Below are 15,541 nucleotides of genomic sequence, written 5' to 3'. Positions count from 1 at the left end.
CCTCAGAAGCCCCTGGCAGTTGAACTCAGCAAACTCACTCCGGCAAGAAGTTCCACGGATTTCCGGGCGTGCCGGTCTACCCATTGCACTTGGGCGGCTGTAGACCGTTCACGGCGCCCACCCTCTGCTTCCCGGCGATGGAGGTGAGGTGAGTGTGTTTGGTGGAGTGTGTGAAGGCCGGAAAAGGGCAGGCTTCCGACTGTAAGGGTCTGGCCCCTGCCTAGTCTAGTAGAGAGGTTGCTGATGGCCCTGGTCTACCGGCTGGCAAGCGGGGGTGGGTTGGCCAGTCTTCCCCTGGACTGGCCAGGGGCTAGACCCACAGAGGGCAAAGCTTGCCCTTTGCCGGCCTTTGCATCCTCCGCCAGCCAGGCACCGGGAACGGTCTACTGCCACCCCAGCACCCTCCCACGTGAGAGGACCATGCTGCTGGAGGAAAAGAATGGACCCCTAGACACTATATCGCTGAGAAAGAGCAGGCTGCTTCTGGAAGAAAATGGGAGCATCCAACATCATGCTGGCTGAGTCAAAATAGATGTAACCATTAGGAGTTCAGCAGGACTCCTAAACAAAGGGACAGGCTCCTGCCTGGTCTACCTGGGGGAAGGCAGGCAGGCAGGCAGGCAGGGGACAACCATCATGCCTGCCTGCCTGCCTGCCTGCCTGCCGCTTGGTACTCCTAAACCAAGGGACAGGCTCCTGCCCGGTCTGCCTGGGGGAAGGGAAGACAGGCAGGCTTTCCGGGTATCGGTGGCGCCCAGGGCATGGTGGAGGCTGGGCGTGCAGCGCCAACACCCCCCCCCCCCGTCCACATGCTGGGCACCGACCCGGGTAAATATACTTCATTTGAAGGGAGGGAAAGCATTCCTTAGCAGTTAGAGAACCCCTTTGACCTGCCGCCCCCCCCGACCTCCCCTCAGGCTGGTACATGAGCTCCTTGGAGCAGCGAGCCAAGCCGCCTGCCGCCCCTGCCCTACACCACTCCCCGACCCCGAGTGCCGCGGCCTCAGGTTGTGAGCTCCGCGCCTGGTACAGCATGGCCGAGACAGGTAAGCTTGGGGCAACGGAGTTCGGAATCCAACAAGCCCAGAGCCCCCTACTTGGCCTTTTCCCCGGGGTGGTGGAGGAAATGCCCCCTGGCCCGGTTCTCATAGTTCCGTATCAATATCACATAATACGTTTCTAAACTGCAGTACGTATCGTATCATATAATTTCTATTGATTGAATTCTAGACTACCGACCCGCCTGCTGAGGTTGGTGTAAAGAAATACAATCCTCATCATTCTTATCATGACATTTACTGGTGACCCCCAGACCCTCACCCTTCCCCTGCAGGACTCAACGGGAGCTTCACATTGGAGCTGAGCCATGGCGAAGCTCCGCCTCGTCCTCAGGCGCCTGGCGCCCCCTGCTGGCCTCCACCAGAAGAGTCCCGTGCGCAGTTCAGGAACTGTGGCCCCCAAAGTAAGGCTTTCTTTTCCGCCTCCCCCAAACCCAGCCAACCAGATAGACTGCCTCTGGGCTTGGAGGCTCCCCATTCACCATCCCAACGTTTCCAGGTCCCCGGAGCTGTGCCCCAGACGAGAGCCCATGCCTACCAAGCAGCTGCGTGACCCCTGCCCGCCATTGTGATGGCACCAAGGACTGTGGTGAGGCGGCAACGAACAGGGTGGCAGTGAGCAGTCGGGGGGCATTCGAGGCCGGGGGGATGTGGGCACCACTGGAAGGGGGAGGGCAGAAAAGGCACCCCTGGGACCCACCCACCTGCATTTCTCCCTCGGAGACCTTCCTCTCATGCTTCTTTGAGGAGGGCTGGTGCAGGTGGGCAGCGGATGCCAACCAGAATCTCTCCTGGGCAAGAAACTGCAACTCCCAGGTGCCACCGTCCCCAGCCCGCCCCACTCGCAACCAGACCACCTACACGCCGGAAGGTATGTACTGGTTGTCAATATGTAGAGGATGTCAGCAAGGCTGAACCTTTCCATAAAGAAACTATTTGAATCAAGTCTTACCAATTTGGGGCATGTGCAGAGTTCGGCACTGAGTGCTTTCTCTCTCCAGTTGGTAGACATGACAGCTGACAGCCTTCAGTTCTCCACTGGGTGGACAGAAGAGCTTTGTGATCTACCTGAAGGGGATCAACAACCCAGTCTACCCAGAGCCTGGTATGATGTTCTGAACTGCAGATCCAAAGGAGGTCTTGTGGGAGTGGTTGGGTGCTGGCGTACCACAGATGGAAGTCAAACTCCAGAGTGATCAGTTCTAGTGCTTTATTAAAAGCTTTATTACAGCAAATCAGTCTGCCAGGCCTCCCACCCTTTACAGTTGCAGGACAGACACCTCAGCAAGGAGTTGGCTTGTCTGCACCCAAGCAAACTTTCATACATCTGTATACACAAAGCAGCATACTTCACTTCGGCCAGGACTTTCCATCACTCCACTTGACCAGATAAGGGCATAGGTGGCAAATACCAAAGTCTTACAGCTAGCTCCTCTTTCTGGACTCCATGCACCCGAAGCCCCCAGTTAAGGATAGCATCAAAACAAGCCAATTCGCTTATATGAGCTCATCACTACAACAACTACCTATTAATTGTGGGGTTATCTTGACTACCAAAATGGTGTTTGCAGAGCTTCCAGAACAGTTCACCTTTGGTTCAACACAACCCACCCCTTCCAGATAACCCTAACAATCTACGCGCCCAATCTTCCGCAAGTTCCTCGGGGTCTAGAAGGAGTGGAGTTATGCAGTGAATCTGTTACTCAGCTTACAAGAAAAACAGCAATGCAAAAATATGCAATGAAGCAATCTCATAGTTCTAATTGTAACAAAAAACACCAGCAAGTGGTGCCACCCCCTGCAAGTCCTTGCAACCACCCCTGGACCATGGTCCTCCACGATTCATGTTCCAGTCAGGCTACCTTGGCACAATCTTGATATAAAGCATGCACATCTTATTTAGCTAGACTTATCTGAAATATATGTTCTAATACACAAACCATTTTTATTTAACAGCTTGAAATATCACAAAAAGCCTCCATGTCCGTGTTCTGGTTATCTGCGTGCAGATCCAACATTATATGAGTCACCGTTTGCTGCCAAACAATAAGTCCTATCACGGCAGAAACTTCTGCTGCCCCGGTGAGAATCCATGACCGCCAAGCTCCAGATCCACGTGAAGTACAGGAACATTCTGGCACAGGTATGGATACAGCCAGCAGAGGAAACCTAGGACCAATCCCAATATCCACTCCAGTGGCACCCTATTAATGAACAAACAAATATTGGTTAGGTGCTCAGAGAATAACTTGCACCTAAATATTAGTAAAACAAAGGAGATGCTGTTGGACTTCCGGAGGAAGAGAGGGGAACCTGCCCCATTGTATATTGGGGTGGTGCTGTATGGAGAGAGTCCCCTGCTTTAAATTCCTGGGAGTTTACCTTAGTGAGGACCTCACTTGGAAAATCTTCCACCCTCGGGCAGGAGATATAGAAGTATTTAGTACCAACAGGCTAAAAAATAGCTTCTATCTGTGGGCTGTTAGGCTGTTGAATGGAAAATAACATAGCAAAATTGAAATGCGAGGTGGTGTGTTGTTCGATAAGCACACAGAGTGCAACAAGATTGAGTGTTGGGGGGGAGGCTTGTTTAATTTCATTGTACACAGGTTATATAATGACAATAAAGGTATTATTACTCTGGGCACATCATCGCCTTGTCCAAGCTGGGCTCAGAACTTCAGTGGTGTGCAGTTGATCTTCTCCCAGCCTGGTAGGGAAATTATCGCAGAGCATGGAGGATCAGATTTACTTCTCATTTCACACACACACCCCAAGTACTTGCACTCATTCCAGGGCTCACCCAGATCTTGGGGTTATTGTACCATAAGTGCCAATAGGCATCCAAAGCCCCAATTCAGTGGGGACCACAGCAGGAGCTGTACCTATCAATCCTTCTCTCAAGACACAGAACCTTCTGAGGCTCATGTAGACAACTGTGCAGCAGGCTACACTTTCCACACTCAAAGAACTGGAGGAGCACCCATCGTCCCCTTTCCACAGGGGATCCCTTTCCAGTCTTCCAGTTGTTAGACAGCTGTGATGCATCTTCCAGAATGGAATGGAGCCCACCCCTTCAGGGTTTTGGATGACCGACCCAGACAGAATTTGGACTTGCTGTTCCAGTAATCCTGAATTTCAGGAGCTTTGACTAGATGATTCCTGGTCTCTTACAACTCTACTATTCTATAATCCATTCATGCATTTTGTGGTTCCAATGCATGATACCTGCTGCTAGGAAAAACAGCAGCTCCTTTGAAGAGCTGAGTATCCAACCTCACAGCCCTCATGTAGTGGTGGAACATCTGGCACTATGTGGGCTTACCATCAAAACCAGAAGTGCCTAATGGTCTCCCTGGAGAACGTCCCCAAAAGAAAGTGGTGGTCAATGCTAAAATGGCACTCAAGAGGTCAGGCAAATGGAAATAGCTTAGGATCCCATTCACCACTGAGAGAAGAATGGCAATCCAGCCCCTTGAGAGGCTGCAAGGGAAATCTTGAGGAAGGATTCCCTGAAACCCCAACACAGGGTGTTCAGACTACAGACTGTGGTCCTACCCTACTTTTACAACCAGCTGTTGTTAGAGTCTGCAGGGGTGCAAATGCTTACCTGCATGGACCACTGCTCAAGGACAATTAGAACCTGGCTTGGTCTCCCGGCATCCAGACTTGTGGCGTAGTTTCACATCAAGGTAAATGATGGAGGTCCCTGTTTGCAATGGCTAAGATGGAGCATACGGAGCCTGCATAGAGAACACCTTCATAAATTGCCTTCAAGCAGGTCGGTGAGCAGTCCTTAGCTGGGAACTTCCTGGCAAAGGAACTGAAGGTAATGGAACATCACTTCAGAAACAGGGGCCCTGAGTGAAAGATGGATTGATGAAGCAGGGGAGCACATTGGTGGTGGGGGTCAGAAGAAGAATCAAAAACACCAAACCAAGAGGCATGGTTGCACGGGTTTTCTGTCAGGAAGGGATTACTGTAATTCCATAAAACTCTGGATCAATGTGCTCCCAATATGAAAACGTCTAGCCAGAGGCAGAAGGCTTGACAGACTGCAGAGGTGGATGCCATACATCTGAGACCCTGAACCAATACAAGGGTGTTACAGTAGTCTACAGACACTGTGGAACAGAAACTGCAAGTTAGTGCCTGGAGTGAGCATAAAAGAACTGTTGCCTTTAGGAATAATAGGAAAGAAATATCTCAAGGCTCCATCACCATGGGTTGTGATCGGAGGGCTGTATGCTGTATGCTTACAGCATTGTCAAACAAACAGCCTCCATCCAAACAGATAGAAGACAGCAGGATTAAAAACTAGTGCTACAAAACACACCATAATACAAAATAAACTAGTCACCCCCCCAACAATTCCCCCCCCCAAAAAATAGCCTAATGGCTTGTCCCGCCTCGGCCGGTGCCTAGCAGCTGACTTAGAACTGGTGCAGACCAGGGGAATCCGACTGTTTAATTAAAACAAAGCATCGCGAAGGCCCGCAGCGGGTGTTGACGCGATGTGATTTCTGCCCAGTGCTCTGAATGTCAAAGTGAAGAAATTTGATAAAACGCGGGTAAACGGCGGGAGTAACTATGACTCTCTTAACGTGTATGAAGTCCAGTATTATGCTGGGAACACCAGTCTCCTGGAGTTGGTAAAAGAGCGTTACCAAGTGGAAGACCTGAGCACCACATCTGCAACGCTCTCCTGCAGGGGTGTGTGGAGCGACCGCTCGGCAGAGGACCTGTTAACCCTGGGTATTGTCCGAAAGCAAGATCTTAAGGTCCTCTCGTCACGGGTGTTGATCGGTGGCTTGTATGTGCATACGATCTTTTACAAGACTACGGCCACTGTCAGTGCTGGCTTGTGAGTGCCCAGGAAATTGCCCAGGCTGGCACGGGACTGCTAGATATGAAAGTTCGTACTTCTGCGGCTATACAGAAGTAATGTCTGAGGGGCGTGGCGCCCCGATGATGATAAAAAAAAAATGGCAGCTGATGATCTGTGATGTTCTACTGATCGATCTTTGGTGGTCTTTTCCACATGCCTATCCCTACCTCCTCGTGGTGAGAGCCAGGCAACGTCTTTAGGTGGCAACGGGCCTTCCAGCAGTTCGATGGGTGTTCCGAAAACATCTTCCTCCTGGACATGGTACTTCGGAACCACAAGCAACGGTCGAAACCATTGTATTTAGCATCCCTGGATGTGGTGAAAGCGTTTGACTCTGTGGCCCATAATACCATTAAGGAGACCCTTCAGATGATGGGGATCCCTGACCAAATGACACACGATATAAGTGATGTCTATGACCGGAGTACCACCGTTCTCCAAGTCTGCTACAGGTCTCATGCGGCTAGGGTCCACCGGCATAATGCTAAAGGACTTCGGAGACAGGGGTATCATGTAGATTTGGAGCCTCACTTTCAAACATCAGAAGGTTTGAGGAAACCCGACATAGTAGCGAGTATTGGACGAACCGCACATATAATCGACGCCCAGGTGGTGGGCGAGCAGGCAGACCTGCGGAGGGCTCACGCCCAGAAAGTCCAGTATTACACTGGGAACACCAGTCTCCTAGAGTTGGTAAAAGAGCGCTACCAAGTGGAAGACCTGAGCACCACATCTGCAAGGCTCTCCTGCAGAGGAGTGTGAAGTGATCACTCGGCGGAGGACCTGTTGGCCCTGGGTATTGTCCGGAAACAAGATCTCAAGGTTCTCTCATCTCGGGTGTTGATCGGGTGGCATCTCTTTAACAAGACAAAGACCACCATCAGTGCTGGTTTGTGAGTGCCCAGGAAATTGCCCAGGCTGGCACAGGACTGCTTGTATAAAAAATCCGTACTTCTACGGTTAATCAGAAGCAATGTCTGAGGGGCATGGCACCCTGATGATGATTTTAAAAAAAATGGCAGCTGATGATCTGTGATGTTATACTGATTGATATTTGGTGGTCTTTTCCACGTGCCTATCCCTACCTCCTCGTGGTGAGAATCAGGCAACGTCTTTAGGTGGCTAACAGGGAAGGTTTATCTGAACCTCTGGGTCCTTGCCAGAGAGGTTCAGTTCGCCCTCACCCAGATCCCTAAGGGGGTATGAATCGTGGTGGAAACGCTAAGAGAAGTGGCGGGTCATCTGACCGTACCACCCGGGTGAGGAGCAGCTCCCGTGCTGCTGGGCCTGGTGTAGTTCCTGCGGTGGAACAACCAGTTTTCGTATGCGAACACCCAGATTGCGAGAGAGCCTTTAACACCAAGACCGGACGCGGTGTCCATCACCGACGAGCCCACCCAGACGAGCCCACCCAGACTATGACGCACAACACTCATCAGGTGAAAAGGAGATGAACCCCTGAGGAAACAGCACAGCTGGCAAGAGAGGAGGCCCAACTCCTAACCCAGGGGGCATGCCATATGAACCTAGCCCTGATGGAAAAATTCCCAGAGAGAACAGCTGAGGCGATAAAAGCCCATAGGCGCCAGCGGGCCTACCAGGAATTGGTTAGGACCGACTGACCCATGTTCAACTGCTGTTCACATGGAACCCTTCTCCACTTCGGTGCTGGAGCAGCTCTTCAACCTAATAATGGTATGTGGGAAATGCCCCCAGTCGTTGCCGGGGACTCGAACAACAATTATTCCCAAAAAAGATCATGCCCAAGATCCAGGAGACTTCTGCCCCATAACTGTCTCCCCAGTATTGACCAAAGTCTTCCACAAGGTCCTGGCTGCGCGGTTGACTCGGGAAGTCGACCTAGACCCCAGACAACAGGCCTTTCAGCAGTTCGATGTGTGTTCCAAAAACATCTTCCTCCTGTACTTTCGTGCGGTGGCGCAACCTCCCAGGAATTTCACCCCAGGAGTGGGGTGAAGCAAGGTGACCACATGTTGCCCTGTATATTTAATATGATCATGGACCACCTCCTTTGGAAGATACCGAAGGAGGTAGGGGCTGACCCGGGAGAAGGCGTGACAGTGAACGGCGTAGCCTTTGCAGACGACCTGGTGTTTGTGGCGTCTACACCAGTAGGGCTACAAACTACCATCAACATAGTGGGTAGACATCTAGCACTATGTGGCCTCACTGTAAACTCTGGGAAGAGCTTGACAGTATCCTTGGAAGTCATCCCCAAGGAGAAGAAAATGGTGGTGAACCTGTGGCAGGTATTCACCTGTAACAGCAAACCGTTGCAAGCTCTCAAGCGGTCGAACCAGTGCCCCTACCTGGACGTGCTCTTCACGCCAGAAGGACACATGGCAACTCGGCCTCTGGACCATCTAAAGGTGCTTCTGGACACCATCGGCAAAGCTCCCTTGAAGCCTCAGCAATGGATATTTGGCTTTCGTGCCATTGCTATACCATCAGCTCTCTATGGGCTCAACCACAGTAGGACTGCTCAACCGAGTGGACCACTGTGTGAGTACAGCAGTGAGAAAGTGGCTAGGTCTCCCGGAGAGTACGCCGGCCGCGTACTTCCACATTAAGGTCGGTGATGGAGGTCTAGGAATTCCAGCGATGCGCTGGATGATGCCACGACTTCGTAGGGATCAGCTCCTATGACTGCCACTGGTAAGGACGGAGCAGTCTACATCTGGGACCTTTCTGAGGTGGGAGCTCTCTCTGTTAGAGGGGCGGCTACTAGAGAGGGGAAACTGCCTGTTCCCAGCTCAGGCACAAGAACACCGAAGGGCCAGTCTCCTGTACCAATCGGTTGATGGTTGTGCATTGAAGGAGTCTGGGAAATCCCGTAGCCAGCACAACTGGGTCTACGGCTGCACTAAGTTCCTGTTGGGCAAGGACTATCGTAACTCCATTTGGATACACATCAATGCGCTTCCGACCAGGTTTCGCTTGGCCAGGGGGACGGAGAGCTGACCGGCTATGTCGCGGCAGGTGCCACATGCTCGAACCTCTGAACCACATTCTCCAAGTCTGCTACAGGTCTCATGCAGTGGCCTGTCTCTCATGGATCAAGGAATGGTGTACACTACAAAACACAGATGTTCTAGACCTGGAAGGACATTACAACTGTTACGGCTGGCATGCCTGCTTAGGTTATGATAAAGTTAAGATCCACAAAAAATTTAATAATAATCATATTATAAGGAAACCTCTCTATATGGTTTGGGAAAATACAAAGATTTGCTTGAACCTAAAGCTCTGAGGTGGCTATCTCCGCTTGAAGCACTAGCAGTGAAGAAGAAAAAATATGAAAGGAAGAGGAATGAAAAGGCTCTGAAGAAATGAGAGAACATCTGTCAGGTTGGTTACAATATCACCAACTTTACGAGGTATTTAAACTAGACGAGAGAAATGGTTTTGCGATGGAACCCTTTACATTGGAAAAAGAACTGATCAACTCTAAAGGGAAAATCCTCTCCAATCTGTAATCCTCTAAAATCTGTAATGGTCAAGTGGGCTGAAGATTTTGGCTCTAGTATCCCAATGAATGCCTGGGGAAATCTATGAAGTTCACCGCATGTTACACCTTGAAAGAAAATTTTATACAGATGCAATTCCACTGATACTTAACACCACTGAAATTATCCAAAATGTGTAAGAACATTTCAAGTAAATGCTGGAGATGTGGGGAAGCAGAAGGCTCAATGTTACATATGTGGTCGACCTGTAAGAAAATAAAGGAATTTTGCAATGTGATTTATAATGAGCTCAAAAGAATTATGAAGGCATCCTTCATTTTAAAAAATGGAGGCTTTCCTCCTGGGGATATTAGGCCCAGACATACCTGTGGACAAACAGGTGGACCTGCGGAGGGCTCATGCTCAGAAAGTCCACTACTACACCGGAAAGAGTAGTCTCCTGGAGTTGGTTAAAGAGCGCTACCAAGTGATAAAAAAGAGAGAGGAGGCTTGCAAAAGAAACATCAAAATTTGAAAAAGAATTGATACAAAGGAAAGGAAAATATATCTCACGGGTATACGACCTCCTATTGGACTGGGAGGTAAAGGAAGAGCAAGTGGAAGTCATAATGGTGAGATGGGTGCAAGATTTGGGTTAGAATATTTACATGGAACAATGGGGAAAATTATGGTGGGAAGACATAAAATTCACGGCCTGCTACAGTCTCAGGAAAAACACAATTAAGATGATGTATAGATGGCATCAAACTCAACTCCAGAAAAACTTGCTAAAATGTATAAGAACAGATCACCTATATGTTGGAGATGTAATAAAGAAACTGGGTCTTATTTGCATATGTGGTGGAAATGTACAGATATTTGTGTTTTTTGGAATAATATATATGAATAAATTTAAAAATTATTTAAATTAACATTCAAAAATAGGCCAGAAATATTTTTATTAAGCATTTTTGCCAAAAGAAAGAGGGAAATCGAAAAAGAACATAATTCATGTACGGAATAACGATGGGCAGAATTTTAGTAGCAATAAATTGGAAAAACACAATAATACCCAACATGGAAGATTGGCAAATCCTAATGGTAGAATATCTGCAGCTAGTGAAAGCAACAGGAAGAGTAAGAGGCCAACCAAAACAAAAAGTCTATAAGGATTGGGGAATCTTTAAAGAATCTTTAGAAAACTATGGAATAAAAGGAAACATCTTGGCAGAATTATATTAATCTTCTGTATCTTATGGTGTGCAGTTTGTTTGATTTTTTTGTTATTTGATTGTTTGATGATGTTTGTTTACTTGTATGTATGTCTGTTTTTTCATAAATGTATTTATTTTAAATTAATAAAGATATATTTAAAATGAAAAAATAAGAGTGCTACTAAGTGGAAGACCTGAGCACCACATCTGCAAGGCTATCCTGCAGAGGGGTGTGGAGTGATCGCTTGGCAGAGGACCTGTTAGCCTGGGGTATTGTCTGGAAGCAAGACCTTAAGGTTCTCTCATCATGAGTGGTGATTGGAGGCATTTGTGCTCATTCCATCTTTAACAAAACAACAGCCCCCCTCGGTGCTGGGATGTGAGCGCCCAGAAAATTCCCCAGGTATAGCATGGGACTGCTAGAAAATAATCTGTACCTCTGTGGATAAAGAGATGCAACGTCTGAGGGGCGTGGTGCCCCGATGATGACAAAAAAAGAGCCAAATTCCTCATCTAGTGACACGCATGAATGGATGAACGAGATTCCCACTGTCCCCACCTATCTAGTGAAACCACAGTCAAGGAAACGGGCTTGGCGGAATCAGCAGGGAAAGACATGAGGTGTGGAATAAGTGGGAAGCCCGCCTGTTTTTCACTTACCCAGTGAGGTGAGGGGGGTGCTGCCTAGTGGCCCACTTTTGGTAAACTACGAGGAAGCACAGCCAAAAGGAAACCGGGCACTCCCCTCTTGGTATTATGAATACTTGATGCAGATAGTCAGTGAGCAGGTGGGCTTAGACAGCGATCCATTTCCCTGTCAGCAAAGGGTCTGTACGGTCTGTAGACAATTTGCAAACCCTTGGAATTGTAACTAAAATGGGTATCAAGTTCATATCACCCCTAGTTGTGAGTGGAGGCATTTAATCTTTGACACCTCCCTTTCTATGGAGGCGCAGGTTTCAGCTACAACGCAGCCAAGCAGGGCCATGTTGCCCCACCCGCCAGTGGACGCAGCACTTGGTGGGCACGAGGCAGAACCGTCCAGATTGCACCCCCTAGCCACGGACAAGTTGGCTCTTCTTTCAGCCTCTCGCGAGGAGGACGAGGTCCCTAGGCTACCAGGTGGTGGAGAGCCACACACAGTGGCGGAGGAAGTGGGGTTTTCCCGTCCTGGGTGTCATGGGAGTGTCATGGGGGGTGACATCGCTCGCTGCGGGCGGTGCCCGCCCTCCTCTCCCCGCTAGCCGTGCCCCCGCACAGCCCCGCCCCCGCGTGCACAGCATGTGCACCAGCTCCGCCTCTGCGCACACATCCCCTCGCCGCCACCTTTGCCCTGGACGGAACCGTTCGCCCTCCTCCTAAAGCGGGAGCCGGACCCCTTTCTACTTCGGGAAGAACAATCTGCACATGCCCAGAGGCACTCTGATAATTGTGATTTCAAAAATTATATCTTTGCACTCAGACTCCCGCATAGGGCTGTGGGAGAGGCTGTTGTCCCAGCTACAAGCGGGGCCCCTCCGTATCCCTCCAACAGGGTCTGGAGCGTGCTTGGAACGCGCGCTCGGGTGCTGCCCCGCCTCCCCTGCCGACGCCCTCCTGCCCATTCATTCCCTCGCCGGCTGCGCAAGCAGCAAGAAGAGGCGCCCGCCGCACGCGCAAGTTCTCCCGCTCGAGGGCGCACGGAGCAGATTTTGCGGGGGGGGCTCGCCTGCGCCCCTGGCGGGAGCCTTCCTCACCACCTACCTATGGCCCTGGGCACGACCCAGGCGCCCCACGCCGGACCCCCCTCAAAACCAAGGCCAGCACCCAACATGCTACACGCCCGGGGTGTGTGCTTTCTTACATTCAGATCTCTGGTCCGCTGCTGCTTTTAGTGGGATGGGCGAGAGAAGAGAGAAATTAGACATTGAGGACTCAAACCAGACAGATGTAAATAACCCTGTGCTGTGGCAAAGGAAGTGAAACAATGCCTTATAATCCTGGGAAAGGACTAGCAGGATGTAACAACTTTTAAAGACTTTAAACACACCACACACACAAACAAACCCTTTGAAAATTATTACTATTTTCCCAGTCACCCTAGATATGTAACAGAACGTTAAGAAAACAGGGTAAGTTAGGCAAAAGACAGCCAGGTATTTTAAAGCGATTGTTCCATGCCCACGAAACCTTTGTAACCAGTCTGCCACCAGACAAACATGTATACACCCCCAACTGGGAGAGGACACACAATCATGACATCATGCACGCGTGCGCACACCATGCAACAATTAAAGCAGGAACGCGAGGAAGAGAGTAAGCGTTTTCCCTGCCCAATGCAGCTCCCCGTCAAGCACTGTCCTGTCAGGCTGCATTGGGATTGCAATTGCAAGACACTTTCTACTTGGCAAGAAACATTTCTTCACCTTACATGGAACCTAAGATGACTACATATGTATTATTTCCTGAAATGAGTAACGAAACAAAATTGAAATGAACCTCGTTGAAGGAAACTTACTTTTGAGTAAATTTACCCATCAAAACTCAAAGGATTTCATAACTCAAAGAGGGGTGGCAAAAAGGATCAAAGAGACTTTTTAAAAGCTATGTTAAAAGGAAACCTGAGAGTCTTGGCATGGGAATAGCCAAGAAGGGGAGGCAGGGGGCAGCTGCCCCCTCCCAGATCAAGTAAAACTATTATACTTAACTGACCAATCAGGTTGGTTCCGCCCCCCCCCCCAAGACCTGGCTACGCCCATGGGTCTTCACTGATCTTGGGAAATGCAGCCCTTTAAGGATCCTTTAACCAAATAAATCCAACCTCAGATAGCCTCTACACAAGGAAGATCTACTGTTGACAAGCAATTTACTTTTACTGGAAAGGACACTAATTTTCCCTTTGGTCATACAGTCATACAACCTCTTAATAATAATAGATCATTGAGGAATCCTATCTGCAGAGAGCTACTGAAAGTTGAATGAAAGCCAGATACACACATACAAAAAAATATTTTACACACAAAAAATTTTCATATTTGGAGAAACTTTTCTCCTGCCTCTTTCAAACACTTTCCCAGTTTCTCCTTTCTCCAAATTGGCCCTGTTTTAGATTGATCAAGTCCAATACCTAGCTTCTTTTCGAAAATGCTTGTCTTAGGAAAGATAAATTAGCTGGGGGGGGTTGGTTTTCCTTTAAAAAAAACAAATGAAGCAAGCTCGCCTTTAAAACTCCACATTTAAGATAAGCAGCAGCAGCTGAAGTCAGGATGTTACCTTTAAAGCCAACTTAAACTCAGGGAAACTTCAAACTCCAAAATTTGGCAAAAGTTTTTCTTAACAATTCTAAACCTTAAGAGTGCAAATCCTGAGTTAATCGAAGCCTCTGAAAACTCCTCCTACTATTAACAAGCACAGTGTCAAATAATATATACTGCCTATTTTTCTGCCATTTAATAACAAACGTGTTGAGCTTTGTGAGTGTGCGTGCAAACGTGCGTGGAGTGTGCGTGTACCAAACTAAGAGCCGAGGTTCCCCCTTTTGCCACTAGCGAGCACTCTGGTTTTAGTCAGCCAACCAGCTGCAAATCCACCTTGTCCAGCCCACATTTGTGTTTATATCCCACCTGTTCTCTAAGGAGCTAAAGGTGGTGTAAGGTGAAATAAAAGCTGGGTTGTTTTTTTAACTAAAGAAACAACCCTGAACCTGATTTTTAAATCCTTTCTCTTTTTCTCCCTCCAAAAGGGGTGGTGTCACAATTACCATTTGGTGCAGGCAGGCACAAAATGCGAAAGTCCCAGAAGATCCAAGTCCCCCCCCCCCCCGCCAGCACCTGTCCTGGATCTGGCTGCTCTTGGCAGAACTTGCCCCCTCTTCTCCCTTGTTTCCTCTCAGTATGCGACAGTCCCTCCTCACACCTCGCTCCAGCCATTTCTGCAACACCTTCGCCCAGCACGCATTGCACGCCTCCTTGGTCTTCATCACACTCCTCACAGCTGCCTGTCCTTAAGTAGGGGAGACTATTAGGGCAGGTTCCAATCTGAATCAGTTACAGGTGCAGGGATGACGTGCTTTGTACTTCCAGCCCTATCTTGCCTGGCTAGGCACAGCTGCGAGCGTTTCCTCAGACATCCCCCACCTGTGTTTAATTCCCTCCAGGCTGCTGATCAAAGTGCACACAGCTGCTGGCACGGAAATTCGGCTTTCTTCCATGGGTCAAAGACTCAATTCGGCACCGCCCCCTCCCCGCCCCATGTGAGCTCACAAGCACTCTCACACACAAGGAGCTCCACACGTTTGTTCTTAAAGGGCATAAAAATAGGCATATTATTTGAATACAAGGTTTTGTTTATATCTAATATTTCACTGATTCCCAACATAAGTTACATAACAAAAAATGCAACATAACATATAACTGCAAGGGGGGGATTTTTTACAGTATTAGGAGATGTAATGTATATCCATTTATAACGTTATTATTTTTTTGCTGCAGGTTAGCTGTGAGATAAATGAATTAGTTATATATTAAAGGCCAAAATCAGGCTCACTGAGGGAAATAAAAATACAAAAGGACAGTATACATTATGTCCCAGACATGACAACCACACCATAAAGCTTCACACCAACCAGGTCCGTATAGTTCAAGCTATGGTTTTCCCAGTAGTGATGTATGGCAGTGAGAGCTGGACCATAAAGAAGGCGGACACAACTAAACAACAACAGGCAACCTCTGAGATGCTAGGATCTTGAACCATTTAAAGTTTGGTCTACAGCCACAGCAGAAGCAAAGCAGAAGGAAATACACCCTTCCCTCTGCTAGGCCAGAGTGTGTGTCTGTGTGTGTGTGTGTGTGTGTGTGTGTGTGTGTGACCACTGACCCCTCCAATCCGCTTTCCACAGAGGGGCCTGCAAGGGGCCCAGGAGAAGGACACAAGGCA

The 15,541-nt window shown here is 48.8% G+C and overlaps 1 long non-coding RNA gene across 3 annotated transcripts; it reads right to left on the bottom strand.

Annotated features, from left to right (window-relative positions):
* Nucleotides 1–2,254: 2,254 nt before the first annotated feature.
* On the bottom strand, nucleotides 2,255–15,026 carry LOC309357361. 3 transcript variants are annotated; one of them, XR_014163107.1, is made up of 3 exons: nucleotides 14,522–15,026; nucleotides 4,669–4,881; nucleotides 2,255–3,262 (listed from the first exon to the last, which is right to left on the bottom strand). It is a non-coding gene; the product is annotated as an uncharacterized lncRNA (long non-coding RNA). The 3 variants fall into 3 exon arrangements; XR_014163108.1 differs by lacking the exon at nucleotides 14,522–15,026 and adding an exon at nucleotides 14,437–14,454; XR_014163109.1 differs by lacking the exon at nucleotides 14,522–15,026 and having other exon boundaries at nucleotides 4,669–4,910.
* Nucleotides 15,027–15,541: the final 515 nt, after the last annotated feature.

This window comes from Podarcis melisellensis, assembly GCF_964234715.1.
Source record: "Podarcis melisellensis genome assembly, chromosome: 15".
NCBI classification, from domain to species: Eukaryota; Metazoa; Chordata; class Lepidosauria; order Squamata; family Lacertidae; genus Podarcis; species Podarcis melisellensis.
The sequence above is the reverse complement of the archived record's forward strand: the minus strand, read 5'-3'. Positions and strand labels throughout refer to the sequence as shown.